This window comes from Cervus canadensis, chromosome 4 (genome assembly GCF_019320065.1).
Source record: "Cervus canadensis isolate Bull #8, Minnesota chromosome 4, ASM1932006v1, whole genome shotgun sequence".
Classification (NCBI taxonomy): Eukaryota; Metazoa; Chordata; class Mammalia; order Artiodactyla; family Cervidae; genus Cervus; species Cervus canadensis.
Window position 1 is genome coordinate 70,261,063 of NC_057389.1, and position 14,742 is coordinate 70,275,804.

Below are 14,742 nucleotides of genomic sequence, written 5' to 3' on the forward strand. Positions count from 1 at the left end.
TTTGCTTCCATAAAACCAGGAGAGTAGAATTGTAATGTTCTGTGGTTGATATAAATAAAATATTTAAACTTAAAATGTTGTAAATTTCAATTTCTCAATAATGTTCTGCAGAAATACTAACCCTTAAAATATACACTAAAACGTACGACTAGGGAACACATTTTTCTTCTAGCCTCAAGTTCTGGGCACTGATAAGAACTTCACAATACACCCATTTCCCTCAACCCCTGGCCTTCTGCTTTTATTATCATACGTTTTTTAAAATATGTTATAGGCCTTTCACTATACTAATATGTTTGTTAAAACAAATAATTATCTTTTACAGAAATTTAAAGTCCCAAATCGGCTTAAGCTATGGAGATTTTTTCTGGGTGGGCCTGGCCCAATCAGCTGTTCACTTTAAAAGCAGAAAAATTCCTCTGGCTGGTAGCTGAAGAGAAATCAGAAAGATCTGAGGTGTATGAAGTACTCTGTGTGTTGTGGATTTGAGGATGGAGACACTGGTGAGAAAGAATGAAGGCAGCCCCTAGGAGAAGAGAGTGTTTTCTGGTTGATAGCAAGGAAACAGGGAACACAGACCATTAGCTACAAGAGCTAGATTCCACCACCAGCCTGAATGAGTGTGGAAGCTCCTTTCCTGGAGCCTCCAGGTAAAAACCCTACCTGCCTGACACCTGATTATACCCAGTGAGAGGCCAACCAAACCTGTCTCAACTACTGACCTGTGGAACTATGAACTAGTTATTGCATCTTGTTTTAAGCCGCTCAGTTTGTGGTAATTAGTTATACTGCAAAAAAGAAAAACAAATATACTTTATAAGGTCTTTTGTCAGTCTGAACATTTCTATGAGGCTCTGTCTTCGCTGTTTCAGACGTCTTAACATGGCATACAGCCCTACTCTGGATTGGATCTTTACCTGAAAGCCATTTCATTATTTGAGAATGGTTTTGTCACCTGGAGGCGCTTGTAGCTTGGCATAGCTTTACTGTTTAACCCAACAAGTCCTCACTCTTTTGGAGATAATAGTTCATTTTTTTTTCAAAAGATTTATTTTATTGATTTTTGGCTGTGCTGGGTCTTCATTGCTGCACAAGGGCTTGCTCTAGTTGTGGCGAGCTGGGGCTACTCTCTAGTTGTGGTGTGTGGGCTTCTCATTGCGGTGGCTTCTCTTGTTGTGGAGCACAGGTTCTAGGCACATGGGCTTACAGCAGTTGCAGCATGCAGGCTTATTTGCTCCTAAGCATATGCGATCTTCCCGGACCAGGGATCGAACCCATGTCCCCTGCATTGGTAGGCAGAGTCTTAACCACTAGACCACCAGGGAAGCCCTGAAAGTTCATTCTTTAGTTCATCTCTTTCCTCTCATGTGTTATGTGCAACGAGAAGCCCAGTGGCACTTTTAGTCATTGAGTTAATTAGGAACATTTCCCATTTTCGAACAACAGTATTTCTAAACTTCTCTCCAAAACAAAACAAGGAACCTCTTTCTTGCAGCTTCCAATCACATTTTAGTACTTTTAAACCCTCACCAACAACCCCCTCTGGGCCTTTGTTGTTATTGTTGTTGTTTAGCCACTCAATTGTGTCTGACTCTCTTGCAACCCCAGGGACTGTATGTAGCCCACCAGGCTCCTGTGTCCATGGGATTCTCCAGGCAAGAATACTGGAGTGGGTTGCCATTTTCTTCTCCAGGGAATCTTCCTGACCCAGGCATTGAACCTGGGTCTCCTGTGTTGGCAGGTGGATCTTTTACACCTAAGCCATGAAGGAAGTCTTCTTGGCCTTTGAGGTTTCCACTAACGCTGTACTCAGTGCCCTGAAGGCTTTAACTCAATCTCCACCTCAATTCAAGAGCAAACATCTGAAGGCAGAAGTGCGTGACATTTTTATGACCTTGACGCAGAAGTCACATAATCATAATTTCTGTTGTTCTCTATTGGTTGAAGCAGTCACAATGTCTGCCAGGTTCAGCAGGGAGGGGCACTGACCACACTTCTGTACGGGTGAAGTGTTGAGGTCATATTGAAAAAGGCCCTTGTTGGGTGAAAGATACTGTGTTTATATTTGGAGAATTAAATCTACCACAGAGCTCAGTATTTTAGCTTGCATTTTAAAATTGCATTTTATTTGATTTGTAATGGTCTTTCAAAATATAATGCTACCAACCCTGTAGCCCATTTCACAATTAAAGATTTATAGGAAAATCTAAAGTTTTATTTATAATAGTCTTATAGTATATCCAATACTGACATCAGCTAATTGGTACATTCTTTAATTAAAAAATTAAAAATTAAATTTAATTAAAGTTATTTTCTGGAATTCAAGCTGAAATTAGTCAAAGCTATGGTTTTTCCAGTAATCATGTATGGATGTGAGAGTTGAACCATAAAGAAAGCTGAGCTCTGAAGAATTGATACTTTTGAACTGTGGTGTTGGATAAGATTCTTGAGAGCCCCTTGGACTGCAGGGAGATCAAACCAGTCAATCTTAAAGGAAATCAGTCCTGAATATTCATTGGAAGGACTAAGGCTGAAGCTCCAATACTTTGGCCACCTGATGCGAAGAACTGGCTCATTGGAAAAGACCCTGATGCTGGGAAAGACTGAAGGCAGGAGGAGAAGGGGACGACAGAGGATGAGATGGTTGGATGGCATCACTAACTCAATGGACTTGAGTTTGAGCAAGCTCTGGGAGTTGGTGATGGACAGGGAGGCCTGGCGTGCTGCAATCCATGGGGTGACAAAGAGTAGGACAGGACTGAGTGACTGAACTGAACTGAGCTCAAGCTGACTTTTTTCTTGTTTAATGAGTTTAGATTTTTAAAGAAAAGTATTCTCTTAACTGAGTCAATCTGTAACTCTCTTTTATACTTCGTGTTACAGATTTCAAAAACTGTAGCATATGAACTGAACAGATACAAGTTCTGATGTATGATTTTTCAGCTTTTTTTTTTACAGTGGTGCCTATTTCTTTAAGAGAAGGTTCTACGTGTAGCTTATTATTGTTTTGTATTACACATATCTCTTCTCACCAGAGTCCGGCTGGTCGTCAGCTGTGGTACCTACTGAAACCTTGAGGGAAGGTTCTCTCGATCTTTTGCGGCTTCTCTCATCTCTGGGCTTTCCCTGGCCGAAAAAGTCTAGGACTTTGGCTTTCAGCTCTAGTGGGCCTAGGAGGCAATTCTACTCAAACGTTTCTCATCACGGTAAGATTTCACAAGGAACTTCTGAGGAAGAAGTAGATAAATGATGGAGGAATAATATTTAGCAGGAGTTTTTGAATCACTGTTGAACACACATCTTAAAAAAAACTATTACGGAAAGTGAATGGTGCTCCTGATGAGAGACAGTGACAGTTCATCTCATATTAGAGTGCCTGCCAGATTTTACTGATCGTGAAGCAAACACAGGGAATCCGCTTTGCACCTTCAGTCTTAAACAGGCTGACAGAATGAATCAGTGTTGCTTTGATTACATGAATTAAATAAAATCTCTGCAGAGCATGTCACTTAAACAGAATAGTTCTGTCTAACGGGCTTTCGAACCTGGACGTGTTCCTAGTTCTTTGGGTGTCGCAGTCTGTCCTGTGGCCTCGCTGACGCACGTCTTTTATGCATGCTGAATTATGTATGTACAGAAAAGCGCATAAAACACAAATTTACAGTTAATCACAAAGCTGACATCTGTGTAACTACCATCCAGCTCCATTCCAGATATAACTTATTGCCAGCTTTCCAGCAGTTTTCTTGGCCTCTCCTATATAGTTTCCTCTTCTTTCTCCCTCTTTTACGTGGTGTACCTTCTATAATATTGTTTGTTTTTATTGACTGTTTTATTTTGGACATTATTTAAAAGGCGTTACGTTATTTTCTTGTGTTGCTTGCTTCTAAATTATGTTTTTGATATTTATTCTTATTGGTATGTATACAGTTTCATTTTCATTGCTGTATAGCATATTATGATATGAATAGATCACATTTATTCATTACAATTAAAACATTTTAATATTCATTACATTGTTGATAGGCATTTGGGTTGTTGCCAGTTTTTAACTATTATGAGTACTGCTGCTATGAACATTCTGATACATACCTTTTGTTGCATAGGAGCATCTGTTTCTGTTGGTATCTGCCTGGGAGTGGAATTGCTGGGTGTTATATATGCCAAAGTCACACTTAAAATTGGTGTGAGACAACACTTCTTTCTCTAGACATAGTTTGGGTGTGTCAGACTGTGAGACAACTCCTTTAAGACTATAGAAGCCTTTTTATTTAGCTGAGAGGGTCTTGTAGGCCCCTTCATTATTCTCTTAGAGACACTTACAAGGGGTTTTTACATTTTGATTTGACCTGCGGTCCCAGACTATACATTTGAAGAATGTTTTGCCAGCTGAGAGACTGGAGGTGAGAAGCAGTTATTTTTCAACCCAACAAGTCTTGGCCCCACTTTATTCCTTCTAAATTTTGCTTGTAAATTGATCACATTTTTCTTCAGCTCATCTCTTTTTTGCCCTGTTACCTTATCACACACAGCTGGGAACAACCTGCTGACTTTTAACATTTGCCTGGAGATCTGAGACAAATCTAAATGTTTATTAAGTAACTTTTTCATCTTCAGAGTACCATAGGCAACACAATTTTGCCATTTATTTTGTTACTACATAGCATAAGTTTCCATTTTTTCAGCCTCCAGTGAAAATTTTCTTAACCTTTTTCGGCTTTTGCTAAGAGTTTGCTCACCATTTTTTAAGCCTTAGGCCACTGTTTGATTTCAAAAGCAATATTATATACTTTATGTTTAAAATTATGGCTGTACCTCTTTCTGGTACCATCAGTTAGCTATTGCTGCCGAAGGAACCACTCCAAAATAGTGGTTTAAAACTGTACCCACTTATTACTGTTCATGGGTCTGTGTGTCGGCAAGGTAGTTTGAAGCTGGGCTTGCTCGTGTGTCAGCAGTTTGCCGGGGGCAGGCTAGTTTACGACGGCTTTAGTCACTGTGCTGACTCAGGTGACCATGCTTCATGTCTTCCACCACGTGGCAGGTTAGCCTGGGCTTGTTCGCTTGATTCACAGGGAGCATGAAACGGCACAAGCCTTCTTGAAACCCTGGGGCTGAACCAGCACACTGTTATTCTCAACATACTCTATTGGCCAAAGTAAGTCACACGAACAGGCCAAATCTAAGGAGTAGGGAAATAGATTCTAATTATTGATGAGAGATGCTGTAGAGTCACGTCTTAGCAATAATGTCTATAGTAAAGGGTGGAGAATTGGAGTCATTTTTGCAATCTTCCAAAGCATATACCTGTTTAATTTTAAAGTAGTTGTACAGTTTGTACTCACACCAACAATGTGTAAAAGTTGTGTTCTACATGGTCATCAGAACTTAGTAATGCATCTTTGTTACTTGTAGCTATTTTGGTGAGTGCCCAGTGGTATTTTATTGTGGTGTTAATATTTCTTTGCTTGAATTTCTTTTATGGTTTTCTTTTTTTCCCCTTTTATTGGCCATTTGAGTATCTACTTATGTTAAAGGCAAGGGGAGAAGCGCCTCCAAAGGCTGAGTTTATTTCTAGGCTGCTCCTGGATCCTCGACTGTAAATCATTACTTCGTTGTTAGCCCTCCAGTGCCTTCAAGCAAACGTTTGTAAATTTTTGCTTTTAATTACTTTTTTGTAAATTTTCTTAGTGAATCCTCAGTGGGAGGGTTAGTCTGAGTCTCCCATTCCCGGAAGTAGAATGTTTGTATTCCTATGTCTTTGGAGTTTTGACTTTTATGAATCTGGGAGAATTGGGGGTGCAATCTAAAGTTTTAAGGGTTAATGTACATTATGGAAAGGCCTTTTGTAAGTGAAGTATCATTTGCCTTGCAAACAGTGATTTTTTTTTTTTTTCCTGAGGCCTGTCTGATTTGTTGGCAAACAGTTTTGTTGTATTTGACATGTAACAGGTGCTAACGTCTTTTGCAATCTTGTCTCTGGGAATTAGAGGGTCTAGGTCACTATGTTCATTAATTAAGTCCAGGAAATTTTGTTTCTCTTGTGGCTAATCATTTACGTTTGACATGAGTCTGTCTTTTGTGCCTTTAGCTTCCTTGCTTCTACCTTTGTTCTATGTAGCTTATTTTTCATGTGGCAGTCAGAATTTTTAAACGTAATTCAAATTATATTATACCTCTGCTTAGTATAATCTTAAGGGCTTCCCCTATAACTCAAAGACCCAAAGGCCTTAGCATAGTCTGTGAGATCCTATCAGATATAACCCCCTGCATGCTAACTCGCTTCCGTTGTGTCCAACTCTTGGCAACGCTATGGACTGTAGCCCACAGAGAACAGGCTCTTCTGTCCATGGGATTCTCCAGGCAAGAGTACTGGAGTGGGTTGCCATGCCTTCCTCCAGGGGATCTTTCCGACCCGGGGATTGAACCCAGGTCTCCCGCATCGCAGGCGGATTCTTTACTGCTGAGCCACAGGCATAGCCCTCATAACCCCATGCTGCCTGTTTAATTAACTTCATCTGATACCTTTCCTGTCTGTTCCCTCTGCTCTATCCACAGAAGTTGCCTTGTTTTTCCTGGTACACTTCATGGCCTTTGCACTTTCTATTTCCTCTTCTAGAATGCTTCATCCTTTGTTAGCTACATGGATTGCTATTTCCCCTCTGTTTGGTCTCTGCTCAGATATCTTTCTAGAGAGAAGCATTCCCCAAACACTTTACAAATAATGGCAGCATCTCTCCTATCACTCTTTATCCCCCTAACTCACTCTATTTTTCTTTATATAACTGTCATCTCCTAACATAACTATTTATTACTATGTTTATTTTCTGTTTCCCTGTCCTAGAAAGTAAACTCCATGAGAGCAGGGACATGCCTAAAACAATGTCAGCCAGACAGTAAACTTTCAGTTAATCTTACGTATGGATTTAAAAGCAATACAGTTATTTTAAGTAAGCAGTTACTACTAAGAGAGCTTGTTGTATAAACAGCTATTTTGTTGAACAAAATATATCTAATGGTAAATAGAAAATTCAAATTTTATGTTAACAAATCCAACATTTTGACTATTAATAAATGGACTTACAATAGACTCATATGAAAGGTTTAATAAATTTAATACTTAAAATAGTGTTTTCAAAGTCATTGGAGGGTCATTTTCTAACTCTGTGTGCCTATACCTTCCTTCCTCTCTCCTACAAATAACAAATCTCAGAATGAGGTATGGGATATAGGTTATATTTTTATAAGTTGTACAAGTATTTTTTGTGTTCTTTGTTAGACACATCTGTTTGAGTACCACTGGTTTAAAGTCAGACTGTAATCATTGCTGAGTTAGGGACAAATCTATATCATAGGAACAGCAGCTGCCTATTTCCTGAATGTTTAGTGTGTGCCCTTGCTTAAAATGTTTCATCTGATTTACTCTTCCCAGTAACTCTGTGAAATAGATAACGCTTGTTATCTGCATGCTATAAATGAAGAAACTGAGCAGGATCATGTGGCTGCTGAGTCAGCTGAGCTGAGATTTGAACACAGGTCTGACTCCAGTTTAACAAAGTGTTTAATATGTATAACCCTCTCTGATTTAGAGACAAAATTATTTCAGCAATCGATTTTCTATATAAAATGGGAAAAGGTCAGAAATGAGGATATGACATGTAGAAAACATGTTGAAGCTAAGTAAATATTTATATAAATTTCAATTTTCGAAGAAAATCAAGGACCAAATTTTGCATTAGAATAATAAAACTTGAAGATTCTGATCAAATTATAGTCCTTATATTTTGGATGAATACAATTGTATATTTCTGTTAACAAAATGTGTAGTCTTTTTTTTTTTATTGAAGTATAGTTGATTTACAGTATTAGTTTCAGGTGTATAACATAGTCATTCAATATTTTTGCAGACTGTACTCCATTTTAGGTTATTGCAAGATAATGGGTATAATTCCCTGTGTATACAGTATATCCTGGTTGCTTATCTGTTTTACATAAAGTAGTTTGTATCAGTTAATCCCAAACCCCTCATTTGTCCTCCTCACTTTTCCCTCCCCTTTGGTAACCACAGGTTTGTTTTCTGTATCTGTGAGTCAGTTTCCGTTTTGCATATACATTCATTTGTATTATTTTTTTAGGTTCCTTGTATAAGTGATATCATACAGTATTGGTTTTCTCTGTCTGACTCTGTCTGTTTTGTTGTTCAGCCGCCTCGTCATGTATGACTCTTTGCAACTTCTTTTACTGAGCATAATATTCTCTAGGTCTATCCAAATTGCTGCAAATGGTAGTATTTCATTCTTTTTTTATGGCTGAGTAATATTCATAAGATGTATATTCTTAATAAAGTATGAATGTTTGTTCAAAAAGCATTCTGTACCAAGCTTTGTGATAGGTGCTGGGTGGATAGAAATGTACATTCAAGTTTTTTTTCTTTTGGATAGACTCAGGTTTTTCTTTTGGATATAATAGATAAGGCTTGAAAACAATACACTTAATTGGAAGATATGTTAAACACCTAAAATGGTGCCTGACATACTAGAAAGTTACAAATAAGTGATGAATTAGGGAGGTTTATTCATAGTGCTGTCTGACATACCATGTGTGATATGATTTTATATAGATTCATAGGGATGTGTCTGCTGTGGCGTATGTGTTTGAATTAGGCCTTAAAATGTGAGTGAAAAAAGAAATGGATAGTCTGAGTCAGGGGAAGACTATATACAGTGACTAAATTTAGTAAGATGAAAACCTGTGTCTGTTGCCCACAAAGATACTTCATTTACTTCCCTTGTAGCTTAAACAAAAAACCCAACCAGTTAGAAGCCATTTCATTTTCTGTATGAGTAGATTATTTCAATAACATTGTATTATGGCCTTAAAGGGAATCACTGACAAAATCAGGATTTTATATATATATATAAAATTTGAGAAATGTAGATGCCTATTGTAGGTAGAAATGTAGATTGCTTTGAGAAATGTAGATGCCTAACCCAATTGTACCTTATAAAATGTAGTAAAGCAATCAGGATGCTCTTTAATCCTTAAAAGAGAGGATTTGCCTAATATTATTGGTCTAAAAGAATTATTTCATAAAACTTTGAACTTTATTGCCAAGTGATCATTTAGAATTTTCAGGGGTCTAGTGAGTATGCTCCTTTCTTAAGACTTTTAGGATAATTCAGGATGGAATAATGATGGAGCAGGGATTGGAGGCTGTAAAGTACCTAATGTGAATGTATGGCAAAAACCACCACAATATTGTAAAGTAATTAGCCTCCAATTTAAAAAAAAAAAGAGCTAAAATAAAAAGAAATAGAGTATGGAAGAGATTATAGTACTTAGGTTATATGTGTCTCAGATTTATTTTGATTTTTCCTGTTGGTCACTGTTGAAGGACAAACTATGAATTTTTTTAAAATGTAAATTTATTAATAAAATTTAGTTCAAATTCACTTATTTATATTTCACACTTTTCCTAGCATTGAGCTAATCAATTCATTGTATACTGACCCTGAAATGGTAACTTAACATCCTAATATCAGATCCTGCCTCAAAACATGAGAAAGACAAGGTCCTTGCACTCTTTAATTAAGTGTGATAGATAAGGCTGTAAAGACAGGAAAGCTCCTGAAGATGGATGAGTCTCTTAGTAAGTGTGAGGTAATAGATATGTATTCTTTAACCACTCTTTCAATTGCTTCAGATATAAAGATTTTGTTTGAAGGAAAAAACCTAAAGAAGGACCGCTGTCTGTGAAAATACATAATAATACTGCAGATGTTGATCTCTTGACATCAGAAGCTGCTTTAACTTACTTTTAAGCCTCTGAAATTGTCTTTGTCGTCAGAGTCTTGGAACATAAGAACCTTTGAGAAAGCCCATGGCTTTAGTCAAGGAAACATGCATTCTTTTCACTTTGTGCTGAAGTTCGGAAGAGTAAGGAGGGCACTGTTTTAGGTTCTGCTTCACTCCTATGGGAAACAGCTTGCTTTAGTGCATTTGTTCTCACTTGCCAGTTGGAGGACCTGTTCTGTGGTGAAAATATCTGTAAGATTGTCAGCTGTTCTTTTTCAGAAGGCTTGCTTCTTATTTTGAGATTGTCTTTCTTTTCCTTTTTGTTAAATGTTAATATCCTTCTCTTTTATACAGTAATGCTGATGGTAGATAGTAGGACTTAAAATACATATAAATTCTTAGAAAGTAAAATGTTGCTAGCCACATGAGGACCACCAGTGGTGTGTGTGTATGTGTGTGTGTGTATGTTGTTCTGGTTTATGAAATCTGAAAGTCTGGAAAGTGCTAACTTAGTAGAAAGATTGTAGGGTTTGCATTCAGCAAACCTGGTTTAAATTTTTTCTCTGCTATGGTTGTTATCTTTTTTTTTTTATTTCTAAAATGGGATGTGAATACCTATCTCCTATGGTTGTTGTGAGGATTGTCTGAGATAATATAAATGTAAATGTAGTGCCAAGTGTATAATAGGAGCTGAATAAATTTGGTTTCTTCTTTCTTAAGTGGTTGAGGGTAGAGGGAATCTCAGGTAAAGTTACCACTTAAATTGAATGTAAATCCAAGAGGAAAAAATGAAGAAAGGAAAAAGCTTTGGCATTCCACAGTTTGATGAGCCTTTTAGTAAATGGGTATGACGTGGTACCTTGTACATATTTGAAATTTAATAAATATGTATTGATTTTAAATTATTTTAAAATGTTGAATAGGGAAGTTAATAAATGTTTGAGTCATAAAATAAAGGAAAAGAAATCCAATTTTGAGAAAAGTTGAAAGATTTAAAATTTTATTGTTGTAGTAAAGTGAATCAGGCAATGGTCAAAATACTGTGGTGAAGAATCCATCGTTCATATTACTGTACTCAGCCTCTGAATCGTGTCCAACTCTTTGTGACTGTAGCCTGCCAGGCTCCTCTGCCCAGGGAGGCAAGAATACTGAATTCTTTCCAGACAAGAATACTGAAGTGGGGTGGCATTTCCTACTCCAGGGGATCTGCCTGATGCAGGGATCAAACCCACCTCTCTTACGTCTCCTGAAGGAGATGTAATACACCTGGCATGTGTATTGTTTACCACTAGTGCCACCTGGGAAACCCCATTTATATTACACATTTTAGTAAAGTATTAAAAAAATTTCCAATCTCATTATTATACTTATAACAATAACTTATAGTAATTCACATGTGTTCTTTTTTGTTTTACAGTGTTTTCACACATTATACCATTGATGTTTCTAACTATGTATGTACTATGCATGTTAATACTTTATTAAGATTAATAGATGAGAGAAAGCTGAAAGATGATTAAGTGACTAGCATAGTTAGTCATGGTTATAAAGTGATAATCAGAACCAAATCTTAAGATAGCTGATATCATTGTCTTTCATTTTTGTTGCTATTATGACAAAGACAACTTTATGAGGACCCAGTATATTTTAACTATTTTATTTTCTCTTTGCCTTCTATGAAACATTTTAATCCTTATTTTATAAGTTCAGAGTCTGATAAAAAAAAGAATGATTTCCCCAGGGTCACATTAATGACCTTATAACTCTGAAGCAGAGTACATCTAACCACTGAAGTCCCTTTTTGCACTGAATTACAGTGGCATCGGTTGATGTCATGGCAGTTGGATAAAATCAGCCAAAGTAAAATGTTTCTTGGTGTCGACAGTTGAAATAGATGACCTAGATACCCTTTTTCAGGTTTATGAGCAATTGTGTTTTTTGATTGATATATTTTAGAGAACCTTTTCAAATTGCTTTAAACACCTGGAAATTTCTGTGTAAAATAATTTACCTGGACGAAAACATATGCAAAGCAGCTCTCATTTAGTGACCACATATAGATATAAATATGTATATACAGTGTCAACTGTATCTTGTATGTAAGATATATATGTATCTTATGTATATATAGGGTGTATGTTTACAATTTTAATTGAGTGTGAACTGTAAGCTTTGGTAGCTGTTGTCTCTATAATCAGATATCCATATAGGCTGTGATCTAACCTAGTAGGTTTTTGGTAAATCTCTTTGCTCTAAGAAAGAATGTATTTGTTGAAGGTGGAGAGTAACCATGCCCAAGCCCAGCTGGATGGATTATGTATATTCATCATTCTCCATAATTGAACTTGGCTAATTTAGAACTAATTTTGGTTAAAGACTTTAAAGTATGGATATCACAGCAGTATAATGAGCAGCAAAAATGTGCACCTTGATATCTGAAAGGACAGTTTGTATGCTCTCATCAAATCTGTCTGAGATTTAAGAAGCATGCGTCTTTTGGAAGAGATACTAGTACGTGTCCTAATCAGTGTTTAATTATCACATGGAGGACACCTTGTAGGATCTAATTTGGAGCATCTGTTTTAGATGCAGCACCTTGTCTCCAATAGTCATTCATCTCCCCCGGCCCCATACCATGTGTGTGTGTGTGTGATTCATCTCCCCCGGCCCCATACCCCGTACCGTGTGTGTGTGTGTGTGTGTGTGTGTGATTCATCTCCCCCGGCCCCGTACCGTGTGTTTGTGTGTGTGTGTGTGTGTGTGTGTGTGTGATTCATCTCTCCCGGCCCCGTACCGTGTGTGTGTGTGTGTGTGTGTGTGTGTGATTCATCTCCCCCGGCCCCGTACCGTGTGTGTGTGTGTGTGTGTGTGTGTGTGTGTGGTGGTGTGTGTGATCATCTCCCCGGCCTCACGTACGTGTGTGTGTGTGTGTGTGTGTGTGTGATCATCTCCCCCAGCCCGTTTACGGTGTGTGTTGTGTGTGTGTGTGTTGTGTGTGTGTTGTGGATCTCTTCCCCGGCCCGTACCGTGTGTGTGTGTGTGTGATTATCTTCTTCCCGGGCCCCGTACCTGTGGTGTGTGTGTGTGTGTCGCTTGTTGTGTGTGTGTGATTCATCTCCCCCGGCCCGTACCGTGTGTGTGTGTGTGTGTGTGTTGTTGTGATTTATCTTCCCCCGGCCCCGTAACCGTGTGTTTGTGTGGTGTTTGTGTGTGTGTGTGTGTGTGATTCATCTCTCCCGGCCCCGTACCGTGTGTGTGTGTGTGTGTGTGTGTGATTCATCTCCCCCGGCCCCGTACCGTGTGTGTGTGTGTGTGTGATTCATCTCCCCCGGCCCCGTACCCTTTCTGTGTGTGTGTGTGTGTGTGTGTGTGTGTGTGTGTTTGACAAAAATTGAGCAAATCTTGTTGGAGTGAGGGGGCCAGGCATTGATAGTAATTTGGCCTGCTCATGCTGCTGAATTGCTAAATTGTATCCAACTCTTTAAGACCCCATGGACTGTAGCCTGCCAGGCTCCTCTGTCTCTGGGATTTTCCAGGCAGGAATACTGGAGTGGGTTGCCAGTTCCTCCTCCAGGGGCTCTTCCCTACACAGAGATCAATCCTGTGTTTCCTGCTTAGTCACAGTCATGTTCTACTCTGGCCAATTTATACGCCTCCCTTAATTCCTAGAAATCTCTGCCACCATTGGGACTCCTTACCACTTCTTCAGAGGTTCAGATAAGAAAAGAGGAATCTTTTTACTTAAAGAATAAGTTAAAGGGAAATAATTACTTACTTTAGTGAGAAATTTTGAAATGATACAGCAATGAAGATATACACAAATGCTTTTAATGTCAACAGATAGAACATATCTGTTAGAATATCTTATCTATAGAGGTCTGCTTAGATCTTTTTAAAGTATCTTCCTAAGTTTTATTTTTTAAATGTTGTTTTTTCCTTCTTGAAAGCATCTTATAATAAATAAACACACACACTAAACAAAAAACCCTTGAACCAATGTGAGGAGAAGGTCTTAATTATTTTGTGAATAATTTGTAGTTTATGGTTGGGTTTATTTTGTGACATTACATTCTTGAACTAGAGATTACTTTCACCAAATAGTGCTATTTTACTTTTAAAACCTTTTTTTTTTTTTTTTGAGTATAGAATACTTTCTGTGTTTTTTAAGATAGATTAAATGATGTATTTATTTTTATTCAGAAAGTAAATGATGTGCAAAGGAAAAAACCCACCCAGTTTCCATTTGAATGAAATTTACGTATAAGTTTTTGGTTATGTCTTATAGGTGAGTAAATGACTCCTCCCACTGAAGTTACGGGTTTATAGCTACACAAGGGCTGATTGAGATTACTCTATTTTCCCTCACTAATATAAACAAACTGTGGGTTAGTCTGTATTTTAAATTACTGATTAAGTTTTCCTGTACCTCCAAGTAAGTGTGGGTAATAGATAATGGTTTGTACAAAGCTTTGGGTAGATTTGTGATGAAATTTCATTAATTTAGAAAAAGCCCTAATGAGCATACCCATGTTATAAAATCTTCATGTCATGACTACTAATGAAATGAAAACAGTAAGTTAACTAGTACCTGTCTAGCTTTTTAAACTTTGATTATAAAAGCTAACTGTCATTGTTTACAAATGACCACAGATATCTTTATTTCAAGGAAATTTTAGGATGCTTCATTTATTAACTCATAATATATGAAGTAGTTAAAAAAAAAAGGAAAAAAGAACGTTTTTCTGGGCTTTACTGCTTACTAAGAAACTCAGTTTTATAATTTTGTGGGGGGAAAATATATACATTCTTAGAAGGGGTTATGTTGTACAGATCAAATACAACATTTTACATATTCTACAACCACTTAATAAGCTATAACATGCTCTTGGTAAACTAGAATGAACAGGAGTTGCAGTCTGAACGCTGGAATCTATTTATAAAGTTCTT

At 37.5% G+C, this 14,742-nt stretch overlaps 1 protein-coding gene across 4 annotated transcripts in view; it reads left to right on the plus strand.

Moving 5' to 3' along the window:
* The window catches only part of COMMD10 (COMM domain containing 10), a 179,872-nt gene that overhangs the window by 54,096 nt on the left and 111,034 nt on the right, over nt 1-14,742 (plus strand). The gene's annotated exons all lie outside the window — the stretch shown is intronic.